Source organism: Schistocerca nitens, chromosome 3 (assembly GCF_023898315.1).
Source record: "Schistocerca nitens isolate TAMUIC-IGC-003100 chromosome 3, iqSchNite1.1, whole genome shotgun sequence".
Taxonomy (NCBI): domain Eukaryota; kingdom Metazoa; phylum Arthropoda; class Insecta; order Orthoptera; family Acrididae; genus Schistocerca; species Schistocerca nitens.
The window spans coordinates 762,121,433-762,134,432 of NC_064616.1; the positions used below are offsets into that span (position 1 = coordinate 762,121,433).

Consider the following 13,000-nt stretch of genomic DNA (forward strand, 5'->3'; position numbering starts at 1 on the left):
AACATGTCCTACCAAGCGATCCCTTCTTCTAGTCAAGTTGTGCCACAAGCTCCTCTTCTCCCCAATCCTATTCAATACCTCCTCATTAGTTATATGATCTACCCATCTAATCTTCAGCATTCTTCTGTAGCACCACATTTCGAAAGCTTCTATTCTCTTCTTGTCCAAACTATTTATCGTCCATGTTTCACTTCCATACATGGCTACACTCCATACAAATACTTTCAGAAACGACTTCCTGAAACTTAAATCTATACTCGATGTTAACAAATTTCTCTTCTTCAGAAACGCTTTCCTTGCCATTGCCAGTCTACGTTTTATATCCTCTCTACTTCGACCATCATCAGTTATTTTGCTCCCCAAATAGTGATATGAGAAAGATAATGTCTGAAGTTATGTGAGTCCACCGCGGCGTAATGAACAGCGACATGGAGTTATGGGATCGACAGAAATAGGTTTACATCCTACTTTATAATAATTTTTTTCATCTTAGGACTTTAACTTATTCTGGGACCTTCTAATTAAAGTAATACAAGTACGTTCTGCAATATTCACTGTTACTTACATATAAGATTGCACTCTCTCAGGATCGAGTTTCTTCCATTTTGTAGCTCCAGTCTGATTAAACCTAATCCGCCCGCCGGATTAGTGTCGAGGTCCGGTGAGCCGGTTAGTCTGTGGATGGTTTTTAAGGCGGTTTTCCATCTGCCTCGGCGAATGCGGGCTGGTTCCCCTTATTCCACCTCAGTCACACTATGTCGGCGATTGCTGCACAAACACTATCTCCACGTACGCGTACACCATAATTACTCTACCACGCAGACATTGGTGTTACACTCGTGTGATGTGAGACGTTCCAGGGAGGGGAAGGGGGGGCGGTTCCACTGGGGCCGAACCGCACAATAACCCTGGGTTCGGTATGGGGCGGCGGTGGGGTGAGTGGACTGCTGTAGCCTGTTGCGGGGCTATGAACTACTAAGGGCTACGGCGGGGACGAAGCCTCTCTGTCGTTTCTAGGTCCCCAGATCCATACAAATACAATATAATACAACATTCATATTCTGGTTTGTCACAAACATTTGAGTGTTTTTTTCCGAATATATTGCAGTTTCCGACGCTATGATTATGCAGAACCCTAAGGGGTCAGCTTAAATACCAGTTAAGCCCCTTATAGGCCAAGTAACCAGGCGGCGTTGTTATAGACTTTTTGCCTTTCTTACGACGCCATGAGCGTTACCCTTGTAGAGCCCCAAGCTAGTCAACTCTGCACGTTTTCATATAGCAACATACTACTTTAATGGCTCCAAAACACTTATTTATACATTTTGCACTATTCTTTGATAACCTAGACGTACACTTTCTAGGCTGTTATGTGACGGTGTCAGATGGGTATCCAAGGACGCTGTCTCCATTCTCCCACGACTCATGTCCATAAACTGATTGTTGGAGTGACGTAAGTGAGATTTAATTTTAGCTTTTATTAGCTACATTCAACTCGATTTAAATCTACATACATACTCCGCAAACCACCTACGGTGTGTGGCGGAGGTTACCCTGTGCCACTGCAAAGTCATTTCCTTTTCTGTTCCACTCGCAAATAGAGAGAGGGAAAAACTAATTTCTAAAAATGGCTCTAATCACTATTGGACTTCACATCTGAGGTCATCAGTCCCCTAGACTTAGAACTACTTAAACCTAACTAATCTAAGGACATCACACACACCCATGCCTGAGGCAGGATTCGAACTTGAGACCGTAGCAGCAGCGCGGTCCCGGACAGAAGCGCCTAGAACCGCTCGGCCACAAACTACTGTCTACATGACACTATACAGACCCAATCTCTCTGATCTTCTCTTCATGGTCCTTACACGAAATGTACGGTTGCGACAGTAGCATTCCCCTTCCGCCGGAGGTTCGAGTCCTCCCTCGGGCGCGCGCGCGCGCGTGTGTGTGTGTGTGTGTGTGTGTGTGTGTGTGTGTGTGTGTGTTTTGTTCCTAGCATAACTTAGTTTAAGTTAGTTTAAGTAGTGTGTAAGTCTAGGGGCCGATGACCTAAGCAGTTTGGTCCCTTAGGAATTCACACACATTTGAACATTTTTGACAGTAGAATCTTTCTGCGGTCAGCCTCAATTTCGCTTCTATAAATTTTCTCAATAGTGCTCCTCGAAAAGAACGTCCCATCCCCTCCAGTGATTCCCATTTGAGTTCCCGAACCATCTCCGTAACGCTTGCGTGTTGTTCGAAACTACCGGTTCTGAATTGCTTCGATGTTTTCCTTTAATCCGACCTGGTGCGGATTCCAAACACTCGAACAGTACACAAAAATGGGTCGCACTAGTGTCTTATACGCGCTCATATTTATATATGAACCACAGTTTCCTAAAATTCTCTCAATAAACCGAAGTCTACCATTCCCCTTCCCTACTACAATCCTTACAGACTCATTCCATTTCATAATGCTTTGCAACGTTACGCGCATATATTTAATAGACTTGACTGTGTCAGACAGCACACTATTAATACTGTATTCGATAACTGTAGGTTTTTTTCCTACTCATCTACATTAACTTACATTTCTCTATATTTAGAGCTAGCTGTCATTCATCACACCAACTATAAGTTTTGTCTAAATCATCTTACATCGTCCTACAGTTACTGAACGACGACACTTTCCTATACACCACAGCATCATCAGCAAACAGCTGCAGACTGCTTCTTATCCTGTTCGACAGATCATTTATGTATATAGAAAATAACAGCGGTCCTATCACACTTCCCTGGGGCATTCCTGACGATACCCTTGTCTCTGATGAACACTCGCCGTTGAAGACAAGATACTGTTTTCTGTTACTTAAAAAGTCTATGATCAGCTCACATACCTGGAAACCTAACTAGAATTTTATTTTGTGTCGTTTTGATTTCGCTTTAGACCGGTAACTTTAATAGATCTACACGCTTCTGTACCTACTAGCATCCGTTTCAGTGCTCCTGTGTTGAAGGAAAGCATTTCGTACCATAAAAATAGAGTTAACTGTATTGTTTACAACGAAGTTAATGGTAGCAGAATTGATATGACAAATCGTAGTAACCTAAGAAATAGTCTGTAAGTATAAAGAAATAACTACCATTGCCCATGTCAATGTTTATATTAAAATCACATGTACACTTAAAAACAGGTAGTAATGTGTAAGCCGGCCGGGGTGGCCAAGCGGTTCTACGCGCTACAGTCTGGAACCGCGCGACCGCTACTGTCGCAGGTTCGAATCCTGCCTCGGGCATGGATGTGTGTTCTAAGTTCTAGGGGACTGATGACCTCAGAAGTTAAGTCCCATAGTGCTCAGAGCCATTTGATCCATTTGAGTAATGTGTAAAGAGAAGTGATGGAACTGTGTGACCTTGTAAGTTGTTAAAATGGTGGAATCGTGTTACTGCAAAAATAGGAAATCACTTTGATGGCCCATGTACAACAAAAACTGCAATATTATCTAGCTCGAGAATACGCACCTCAGCGTCATTTCATTTATTGATCGCTGGATCGCTAGAGCATAGGACAGTATGCCGAACATATCGTTGGCGTTTTGAAATTATAACAACAGCTCACACATTCGTAAAACTTCAAATTTACGTTAACGCATGCAGAAATGATAGGCGTTCGTCTTTTTGGATCACCATGTTGTTCGAATTCTAGTTGTCAGTAACTGCGCTGGGTTGGTTCCGTTCTTTGGTGGTTGAGCAGATCGATAGTTCGCTGAGGGGTGATAGAGCTGTGTCACCAGTTGCCGCTAAAGCTGACAGTGTAGCTGTGTTATTGTTTCGCAACTGCACGGCTGTCGTCGAACACATCACTAGGTGACTTTCGGTAATCTCGATGCCAACATCTTCGGCGATAAATATCTATACAGTTGGTGCAACAATTTTTATCATACCAACCGTGAATGCCAGATTAATGTCTATCTGTAGTTCGAAGAAAGTAGATTTACATGAGTCGGGTATCTTGGTTTCATCATGAGTGAAATACTGTACTTCATAAGTAAGGAATCAACGCGATTTTCGTAAAGAAACAGTTCGAAATCGATTGAAAATAACGTAAATAGTACTGCTGGCTGGTGGACACGCTCGTACACTCCGTTTATGTATATAACCCTCAGCCGCTCCTACTACAAAAAAATGTTCAAATGTGTGTGAAATCATATGGGACTTAACTGCTAAGGTCATCAGTCCCTAAGCTTACACACTACTTAACCTAAATTATCCTAAGGACAAACACACACAGCCATGCCCGAGGGAGGACTCGAACCTCCGCCGGGACTAACCGGCTCCTACTACATAACCTGCCGAATTCTATTTACCTTTTCATCCCATAACTCGAGGTGGTTGTAGGGAACGTATTCTTCGCCACAAAAAGAACATATGTACACAACCTTTACGTTCTCTGTTACAAAGGTGAAGCACCGTTTGCGTTACACTTGCTGTGTTCCATTTAGCCAGTAATTTTCCTCTGAGTATGACCCAAAATGTCTCCGAAGTGTTGAGAACTGGACGCTTCTCATGTACTAATTAAAACAACGCGCGAAATACTCACTCATAGATAATTATATACGAAATTATGGCATCTAATTCAGCTTCACTGTCGCTAGACGATGTGGATGTCATTAAGAGAGTCGTAAGTATAAGGGACTATTTCTAAATAATTACTTTTCTCGGAATGCTCCAGTATCACTCAACGTGGGCTTACTTTTCTTGAGGATGTGAATTTTACCGTCCAACCAATTAGGTAGAAGTAAATCGGCATTTTTCGCATCGACAGCGTTATCCTGACCATGAAAATGAAGACGGGTCAGATTTCTTCCTTTGTAACATACTACTGAAGATGAGGTTATTGGATATATATTTTGCAAGAATGCTGACTATCACGATCATCTTCAACCTTGTTTTCGTTGCCTATCAGGCGCACAACTATAACAAGGCATGTGGCTATGACACAAGGCCGGTAAGAAAGTCTCATTTCCTCTTAACGATGAGACTTTTTATGTTTAAGCCTTATATAAAACAAACACTGCCCGACCAGGCCGAGAAGCCCCAACAGTACCGACCGGCAACCGTGTCATCCTCAGATCTTAGGCGTCACCAGATGCAGATACTGAGGGGCATGTAGTCGGCACACCGCTCTCCCGGATGTTGTCAGTTTTCGTGATGGTGTCGCTACTTCTCAATTGGCCTCACAAGGGCTGAGTGTGCCCCGCTTACTAACAGCACTCGGCAGACCCTGACAGTGACCCATCCAAGTGCTAGCAAAGCCCAACAGGTGATCTGACGGGAAACGGTGTTACCACTATAGCAAGGCCGTTGGCAAAGGGCTATACAGTGCCTAGAAGACATGGGCGGATGTCACTGTAACTTTCTACTCGTACACATCACCGGTGGGTACATAAATGATTAGAGCTGCAGCAATTCTCTGTGACAGGTAGAACGGCCATCAAAGAAGTACATTAATGTTGTTCGTTTAAAATGTTGGTACCAGACGTGGTAGTGTATATGCAGTTCATGAACAGTGTAAGATCCTGAGTGATCACAGTGAGCCGGCCGGTGTGGCCGAGCGGTTCTAGGCGCTACAGTCCGGAACCGCGCGACCGCTACGGTCGCAGGTTCGAATCCTGCCTCGGGCATGGATGTGTGTGATGTCCTTAGGTTAGTTAGGTTTAAGTAGTTCTGAGTTCTAGGGGACTGATGACCTCAGAAGTTAAGTCCCATAGTGCTCAGAGCCATTTGAACCATTTTTTGATCACAGTGAATGACATGGATATGCCGCATACTCGTGTGAGACAGCATTATCATCATCCGACAAGAGTTTGAAATAAGTCTCATTCTGGGTCTCCGTTTTGCCAGCTGGTCGAATCCTGCAAGATGTGGGGCAGTGACAGTGCCCCGATGGGCTCCACGGGAACGTTCAGGGCAGGCATACTTCTCATCAAGGTTCTGGTCTACCACATCCTCCCACCAAACACTTCGTAGCCCCTCTGCATCTGCGCCTGCCATCCGAGAACAAGTAATGGCCTCACTGCAATATTCTGTATCATACTGCACCATTGGTCGGAGACTAGCAGCAGCCGGTGTAGGGACTTAACGTCTCGTAAGTAAGCTGCTGTCAACACCACAACGTAAACAGTTACTTTGAAGTGGTGTCATGACTGGGAAGCAAGTACAGCTGATGAATGACGTTGCGTTGTGTTCAGCGATGAATCGTGGTTCTATAAGACCCCGGATGACCTATCGTCGGCGAGTATGGCGGCGACTTGGGGAGAGGTCTCATTCTAGCTGTGTTTCAGAGAGGCACAACGGCCGGCCGCTATGGCCGAGCGGTTCTAGGCGCTTCAGTACGGAACAGCGCTGCTGCTACGGTCGCAGGTTCGAATCCTGCCTCGGGCGTGGATGTGTGTGATGTCCTTAAGTTAGTTAGGTTTAAGTAGTTCTAAGGCTAGGGAACTGATGACCTCAGATGTTAAGTCTCATCGTGCTTAGAGCCAGGCACAACGTTGTTACTCCTGACGTCATGGCGTGGGGAACCATTGGGCACGACTTCAAATGGCTCTGAGCACTATGGGACTCAACTTCTGAGGTCATTAGTCCCCTAGAACTTAGAACTAGTTAAACCTAACTAACCTAAGGACACCACAAACATCCATGCCCGAGGTAGGATTCGAACCTGCGACCGTAGCGGTCTTGCGGTTCCAGACTGCAGCGCCTTTAACCGCACGGCCACTTCGGCCGGCACGACTTCAAATCGCGGGTGGTGGTGATTGAGGGAACTCTTATGGCACAATGGTCCATCACGGACTGCCTGCGTCATGGTGTTACATCTCATGCGACAGTATCGTGGTGCTATTTTTCAACAGTACAGTGCTCGTCCACGTATGGGACCCGTCTCTGTGAACTGACTGCGCGATGTTGATGTACTCCCATGGCCAGCAAGTTATCCAGATCTGTTCCCAGTAGAACATCTGTGGGACCAGTTCGGATGTCTCACGTCCTTCTCCCCTTCTGCCTGTTTTAATTTTCTTGTCGGACAATGTACATTCTATCGATAGAAGCGCTCGTTCTTTTTCGTACTGATTCCGACAGCAAGTGACTTCAGTACTAATTTATAAATAAATGCACAACTTTCCACGAGTTTTGAATCCAAAGATACCTACTGTAATGCTATTCAACGTAATTCTCCGTAGAAACGCTAGCACATATTTACGAAACTCTTGAAGACGTATTAGAAATTTGACTGGGTGACCCTTCGGCATTCGCACTGCAGCCAAATCTTCCGCCATGCTGCGTTTCACAATTTTGGAGACGGGAAGTAAAAAGTTTAGACAGTTCATGAAACGTTAGACGAGAAGATCTAAACTGGCCAGCTTGTAAAACGGTTATTAATTACTTCGCTCGTTCAGAGAGACCGGCAGATAGTGCAATAAATGATACTGAGAGATCGACCTTGTCACCCAGTGAGATAATGAGTAATCACACTGAAGTACCCAGCAACCCAATCATCGCAGTTTCTTTTACCTTATTTAATGGTCGATTTTGACCTATTTGATCATCACCAGACAGAGGTATCTGATAATGACCACATATATGCGAATCGTTCATAAAACAGAGAGAAAAAGCAATTCGACCAAAAACTATGCTGGCTTCTGCAATGTCGTAGCGTCTGAAAAGGTGTCCTAATAACTTGTCCAAAAGTGTTATTTACGTTTTAACGCTCCACATCTAGTCAAAAATGGTTCAAATGGCTCTGAGCACTATGGGACTTAACATCTGTGGTCATCAGTCCCCTATAACTTAGAACTACTTAAACCTAACTAACCTAAGGACATCACACACATCCATGCCCGAGGCAGGATTCGAACCTGCGACCGTAGCAGTCGCGCGGTTCCGGACTGAGCGCCTAGAACCGCTAGACCACCGCGGCCGGCCACATCTAGTCAGTTTTTGTTTGTTACCCCATACGCACAGACACTTATTTGGCTGCCGTATGTATTATAAATGTAGACCAACTTTAGATTGTCCGCCCCCGGTAGCTGAGTGGTCAGCGCGACAGAATGTCAATCCTAAGGGCCCGGTTTCGATTCCCGGCTGATTCGGAGATTTTCTCCGCTCATGGACTGGGTGTTGTGTTGTCCTTATCATCATTTCATCCCCATATCCGACGCGCAAATCGCCCATGTGGCGTCGAATGCAGTAAGTACTTGCCCTCGGTGACTGAACTTCCCCGAATGGGGGACTCTCGGCCCACAATTTCATACGCTCATTTCCATTTCTATCTCTTCTATCAGTCGTATTTGGTAAGGATCCCAGATTGATGAACAATACTCAAGAATCGGTCGAACAAGCGCTTTGTAAGCCACTTCCTTCGTGGACGAGTCACATTTCCTTAAGATTCTTCTTATGAATCTCAGTCTCGCATCTCCTTTTCCTACTATTTGTTTTATGTGGTCATTTCACTTATCGTCCCTCTGGATAGTTATTTATAGATATTTTACGGTAGATGCTGTTTTCAGCAGTTTGTCATCAGTAGTGTAGTTGTACAGTAGCGATTTCCTTTCATATATATGCGCAATATGTTACATTTATTCACGTCCATGGTCAACTGCCAGCGTCTGCACCATTCATCAGTCCTCTGCAGATCATTCTGCAAATCGACACTGTCTTCTGGTGTTCCTACTTTGTTATAGGCAACCGAATCATCTGCGAACAGTCTTAAAGAGCTTCCGAAGGTTTCTACTAGATCATTTACATACGTTGTAAACAGTAACGATCCTATCACACTTCCTTGGAATATTTAGAAAATTGCCTGTACATCTGTCGATTTTGTTCTGTTAAGGGCGATGTGTTGAGTTCTATCTGCAAGAAAGACTTGAATCCAGTCGCAAATCTGGTCCGACACTCGATAAGCTCGTATTTTTTTCGCTAACCGGTAGTGCGGGACGGTGTCAAATGCCTTCCAGAAGTCAAGCAACACGGCATTAACCTGAGTGCCGTGGCCTACAGCGCTATGGATCTCATGGAGGAACAGAGCGAGCTGAGTTACGCAAGATCTCTGTGTTGGGAATCCATGTTGATTTCTATAGAGAAGATTTTCGCTCTCGAAAAACGTCATAATTCTTGAGCATAAAACATGTTCCATAAATCTACATAGATTGACGTCAGCGATATAGGCCTATAATTATGTGCATCTGTCCTATGGTCCTTCTTGAAAACGGGAATGACCTGTGCTTTCTTCCACTCGCTAGTTACCCTTCGTTGCTCCAGCGATCTACGATAAACTGCTGCCACAGGGGGAGCAAGTTCTTTCGCATAATCTTCGTAGAATCTTATAGGTATTTCGTCTCGCTCTAATGCCTTTCCACTACTAAGTGATTGTAGTTGATTTTCTATTCCACGGTCGGCTATCTCAGTACCTGCCATTTCCACGCTCGTAGCATGACTGAAAGGAGGGACCGTGTTACGATCTCCGCGATGAAGGAATTTCGGGAGACAGAATTCAGCATTTCGGCATTCTGTCTGTTATTTTCTGTTTGGGTGCCAGTATGGTCACTGAGTGAATGAATAGCGGTTTTCGAAAAGCTTTCTAATTTTACATAAAACCAAAACCTCTTAGGGTTTTTACTCAGTTTGGTTGATGACAGCATTTTTGTTTCACATTGATTGAACATTTGTTTCACACTGCTCTCCTTATGCTAATTTTCGTTTCGTTCAGCTTTTATTTGTCCGCTAGGTTTTGGCTTCTCTTAAGTCTGTGATAAAGCTTTCTTTGCTTATGTAGCACTTTTCTAACATTGCTATTCAATCGCGGTGGGTCTTTCCCATCCCTTAAGACCTTGCTTGGACAATAGTTATGTAAGTTATATTGAACGATGGTTTGAATTTTTCCAATTTTCCTCATCACTGAATTTCTGATGCTGACTACTCAGATACTCTGCAATTAGTATCCTGTCACGCTTACTAAGCATTAATATCTTCTACCTCCCTTAACATTCCTAGGCTGTAATTCCATGTGGTAAACTTAACGCAAGTGCAGTACAAAGTATCTTAAGTGTTAACAAAACTCAAGGGCAGCAAATAATATAGCGGTATGGAATTTTCTGTTACAGGAAGCTGAGCGCGACGGGACGTACGTCAGAAAGTCAAAGTCTAATGCTGCCAGCTCGTGGGTACTGCTGCACCTTCCCGGAACCCAGTGGTACGTTGACAGAATAATTTCGGGCAGCTCAGAAAGAGAACGCTGATATCACTTTAACGTTTGTGTGTCACACGTTTGTCAAACCACGTATGGTCAGAACTGGCAGTGAATTACGGTCATCATCATCTTTATAGACGACGTCCTTACTAAGAAGCACACGGTGTATGAAAAACACATGAGATCTAAAGTGATGATATAGTCCTTGGTTGTAATTAAACCGTGTAGATGATGAAAAGATCACCTTGAAACTAGAACCCCGGCTGCAGCAAAATTACTTCCATGTAAAATGGTAGGAGGTATTAGTTGGCCTGTGTTTCCGCCAAAGATAAATCCGACGTTTTGATGGGCATTTACTGATTGGAACATTTTACAGTATTCCAAACATCCTTGGTTTATGTTGACATGTCTTTCCTATATGTGTTCTGTTAAAATGGTTCAAATGGCTCTGAGCACTATGGGACTCAACATCTTAGGTCATAAGTCCCCTAGAACTTAGAACTACTTAAACCTAACTAACCTAAGGACATCACACACACACCCATGCCCGAGGCAGGATTCGAACCTGCGACCGCAGCAGTCCCGCGGTTCCGGACTGCAGCGCCAGAACCGCTAGACCACCGCGGCCGGCGTTCTGTTAAAGGAGTCTCTGTGTTAAGCAAAGGTTTTGAGCTTCAGACCTCAACAGGGAGGATCTTTTTTTGCATTTTGCGTCGTTTCATGATTTTACGGAAAGGTTGTTCTACTTAATTCTGAAGTTGCTTGTCCAATTATATCTATTGTTCCTTTGCGACAGTCCTGTGCAGTCTCCTTCTGTTAATATTTCGTATGTTCTGTCTATAATCTTAAAACCATTTATCACTTCAGACATAATCTCGAGACCTCTAACAGAGTAATTGCCCTACGTCTACATCTACATGATTACTCTGCAATTCACAATTAAATGCCTGACAGAGGATTCGTCAAACCACCTTCAAGCTATTTATCTACCGTTCCACTCTCGAACGAACACTTAAATCTTTCTGTGCGAGCTCTGATTTCTCTTATATTACCATGATGATCATTCCTCCCTTTGTACGTTGGCGCCAACAGAATATTTTCGCAGCCGGATGAGAAAGGTGGGGATTGAGATTTCACGAGAGGATCCTGCCTTTGTTTCAATGATTGACATGCCATTTCACGTATCTTGTCCGCGGCGCTCTCTCGCGTATTTCGCGATAATACAAAACGAGCTGCCCTTATTTGAACTTTTTCGATGTCCTCCGTCAATCCCATCTGACGTGGAGACCATATTCCACACCGCACAGCAGTGCTCCAGAAGAGGGCGGACAAGCGTGTTGTAAGCAGTACTATTAGTACACCTGTTGCACTTTATAAATATTCTGCCAATAAATCGCAGTCTTTGGTTTGCTTTGCCCACAACATGAACTATGTGATCGTTCCAATTTGTTGTTTGTTATTGTAATACCTAAGTGGCTCAAATGGTTCAAATGGCTCTGAGCACTATGGGACTTAACATCTGAGGTCATCAGTCCCCTAGAACTTAGAACTACTTAAACCTAACTAACCTAAGGACATCACACACATCCATGCCCGAGGCAGGATTCGAACCTGCGACCGTAGCGGTCACGCGGTTCCAGACTGAAGCGCCTAGAACCGCACGGCCACAACGGCCGGCATTTAGTTAGTATTAAGATACATTTGGTCCCATAAGCTATGCTCTGACAGTCTGCGCTCACAGACATGTCATCAGGTACACAGAACAATTTGGAATCCAGCGCCTAAAGTAACGACTACCACCTTCCTGTGATGCTATAACAAACGACTCTGGCAGTACACAAGAGAGTGGTGGTGGTGGTCCCTCATACGAAGTTTTGCTCAGTAGGTGTTCCCGTTGATTTAATAGCAACTTGCAAATTACGCCACAATATTAGACAAAAGTTAAGAATCAGGCTCTGAGAGCAGACGTCGTCTTACATAAACTGCGAAAACCTCTTTGAGTGGCCCACAGTTGAACATAGGTGTAAGTCTTCTCCAGTCATATTCGTTTCCTGATCATAACATATGCTGCCTGACGATAAAAGACGATGCCCCCAGAAGCGGTGGAGGAACCGAAATGAAATTTCATGGGCTGAGAGGGTATGTGATGGGTTATTTCAGTGATTGCAATACCGAATCAAATTTACGAAGACTTTGGTAGTTTGAGCCCACTTATCACTACAACGTTACACCCCTTCTCGCTTTGATGCGTGCACCAATTCGGTTGTGAAGCGTTTCTTAAACCTTTCGTATCCTCTCCTGAGGCTAACTGTCTCAAACTGTTGTAACTGGTCCTTAATATGCTGGGCACTTGTACTAGGACAGAGTTGACGTCCGATCTTGTCCCACATGTCCAATTGGGGACAGATCCGCGAATCATGCTGGCCGTGGGAGTACCTCGGCATCATGCAGGCAGTTCATAGAGACACGTGCCAATTGTGGACGAGTATTGTCCTGTTGAAAAATAGCATCCTGATACTGTTCCATGATGAGGACGCTGGATGTCAGTGACGTACTGTTTTTGTGTCAGAGTTCCCTCAATCATTACTGTCTGTGATCTGGAATCATACTCTATGGCTCCTTACTGTGACACCTGGAATAACACAGGTGTTCCTGTCCTAAACATTGGAAGAATGGAACCTGTCCTAAGGTCGCCGTCAAACTCGCCGACGATGGTCATCCGGGCTAGCGCAGAACCACGATTCATCGCTAAACACAATACGACGGGCATGCTTC

The 13,000-nt window shown here is 44.4% G+C and overlaps 1 long non-coding RNA gene across 1 annotated transcript in view; it reads left to right on the top strand.

The window, feature by feature from the left end:
- The window catches only part of LOC126249754 (uncharacterized), a 281,246-nt gene that overhangs the window by 162,991 nt on the left and 105,255 nt on the right, over nt 1-13,000 (top strand). Inside the window, exon 3 of the long non-coding RNA XR_007545653.1 lies at nt 10,140-10,228. This is a non-coding gene — a long non-coding RNA (uncharacterized LOC126249754). The remainder of the gene's footprint in view (nt 1-10,139; nt 10,229-13,000) is intronic.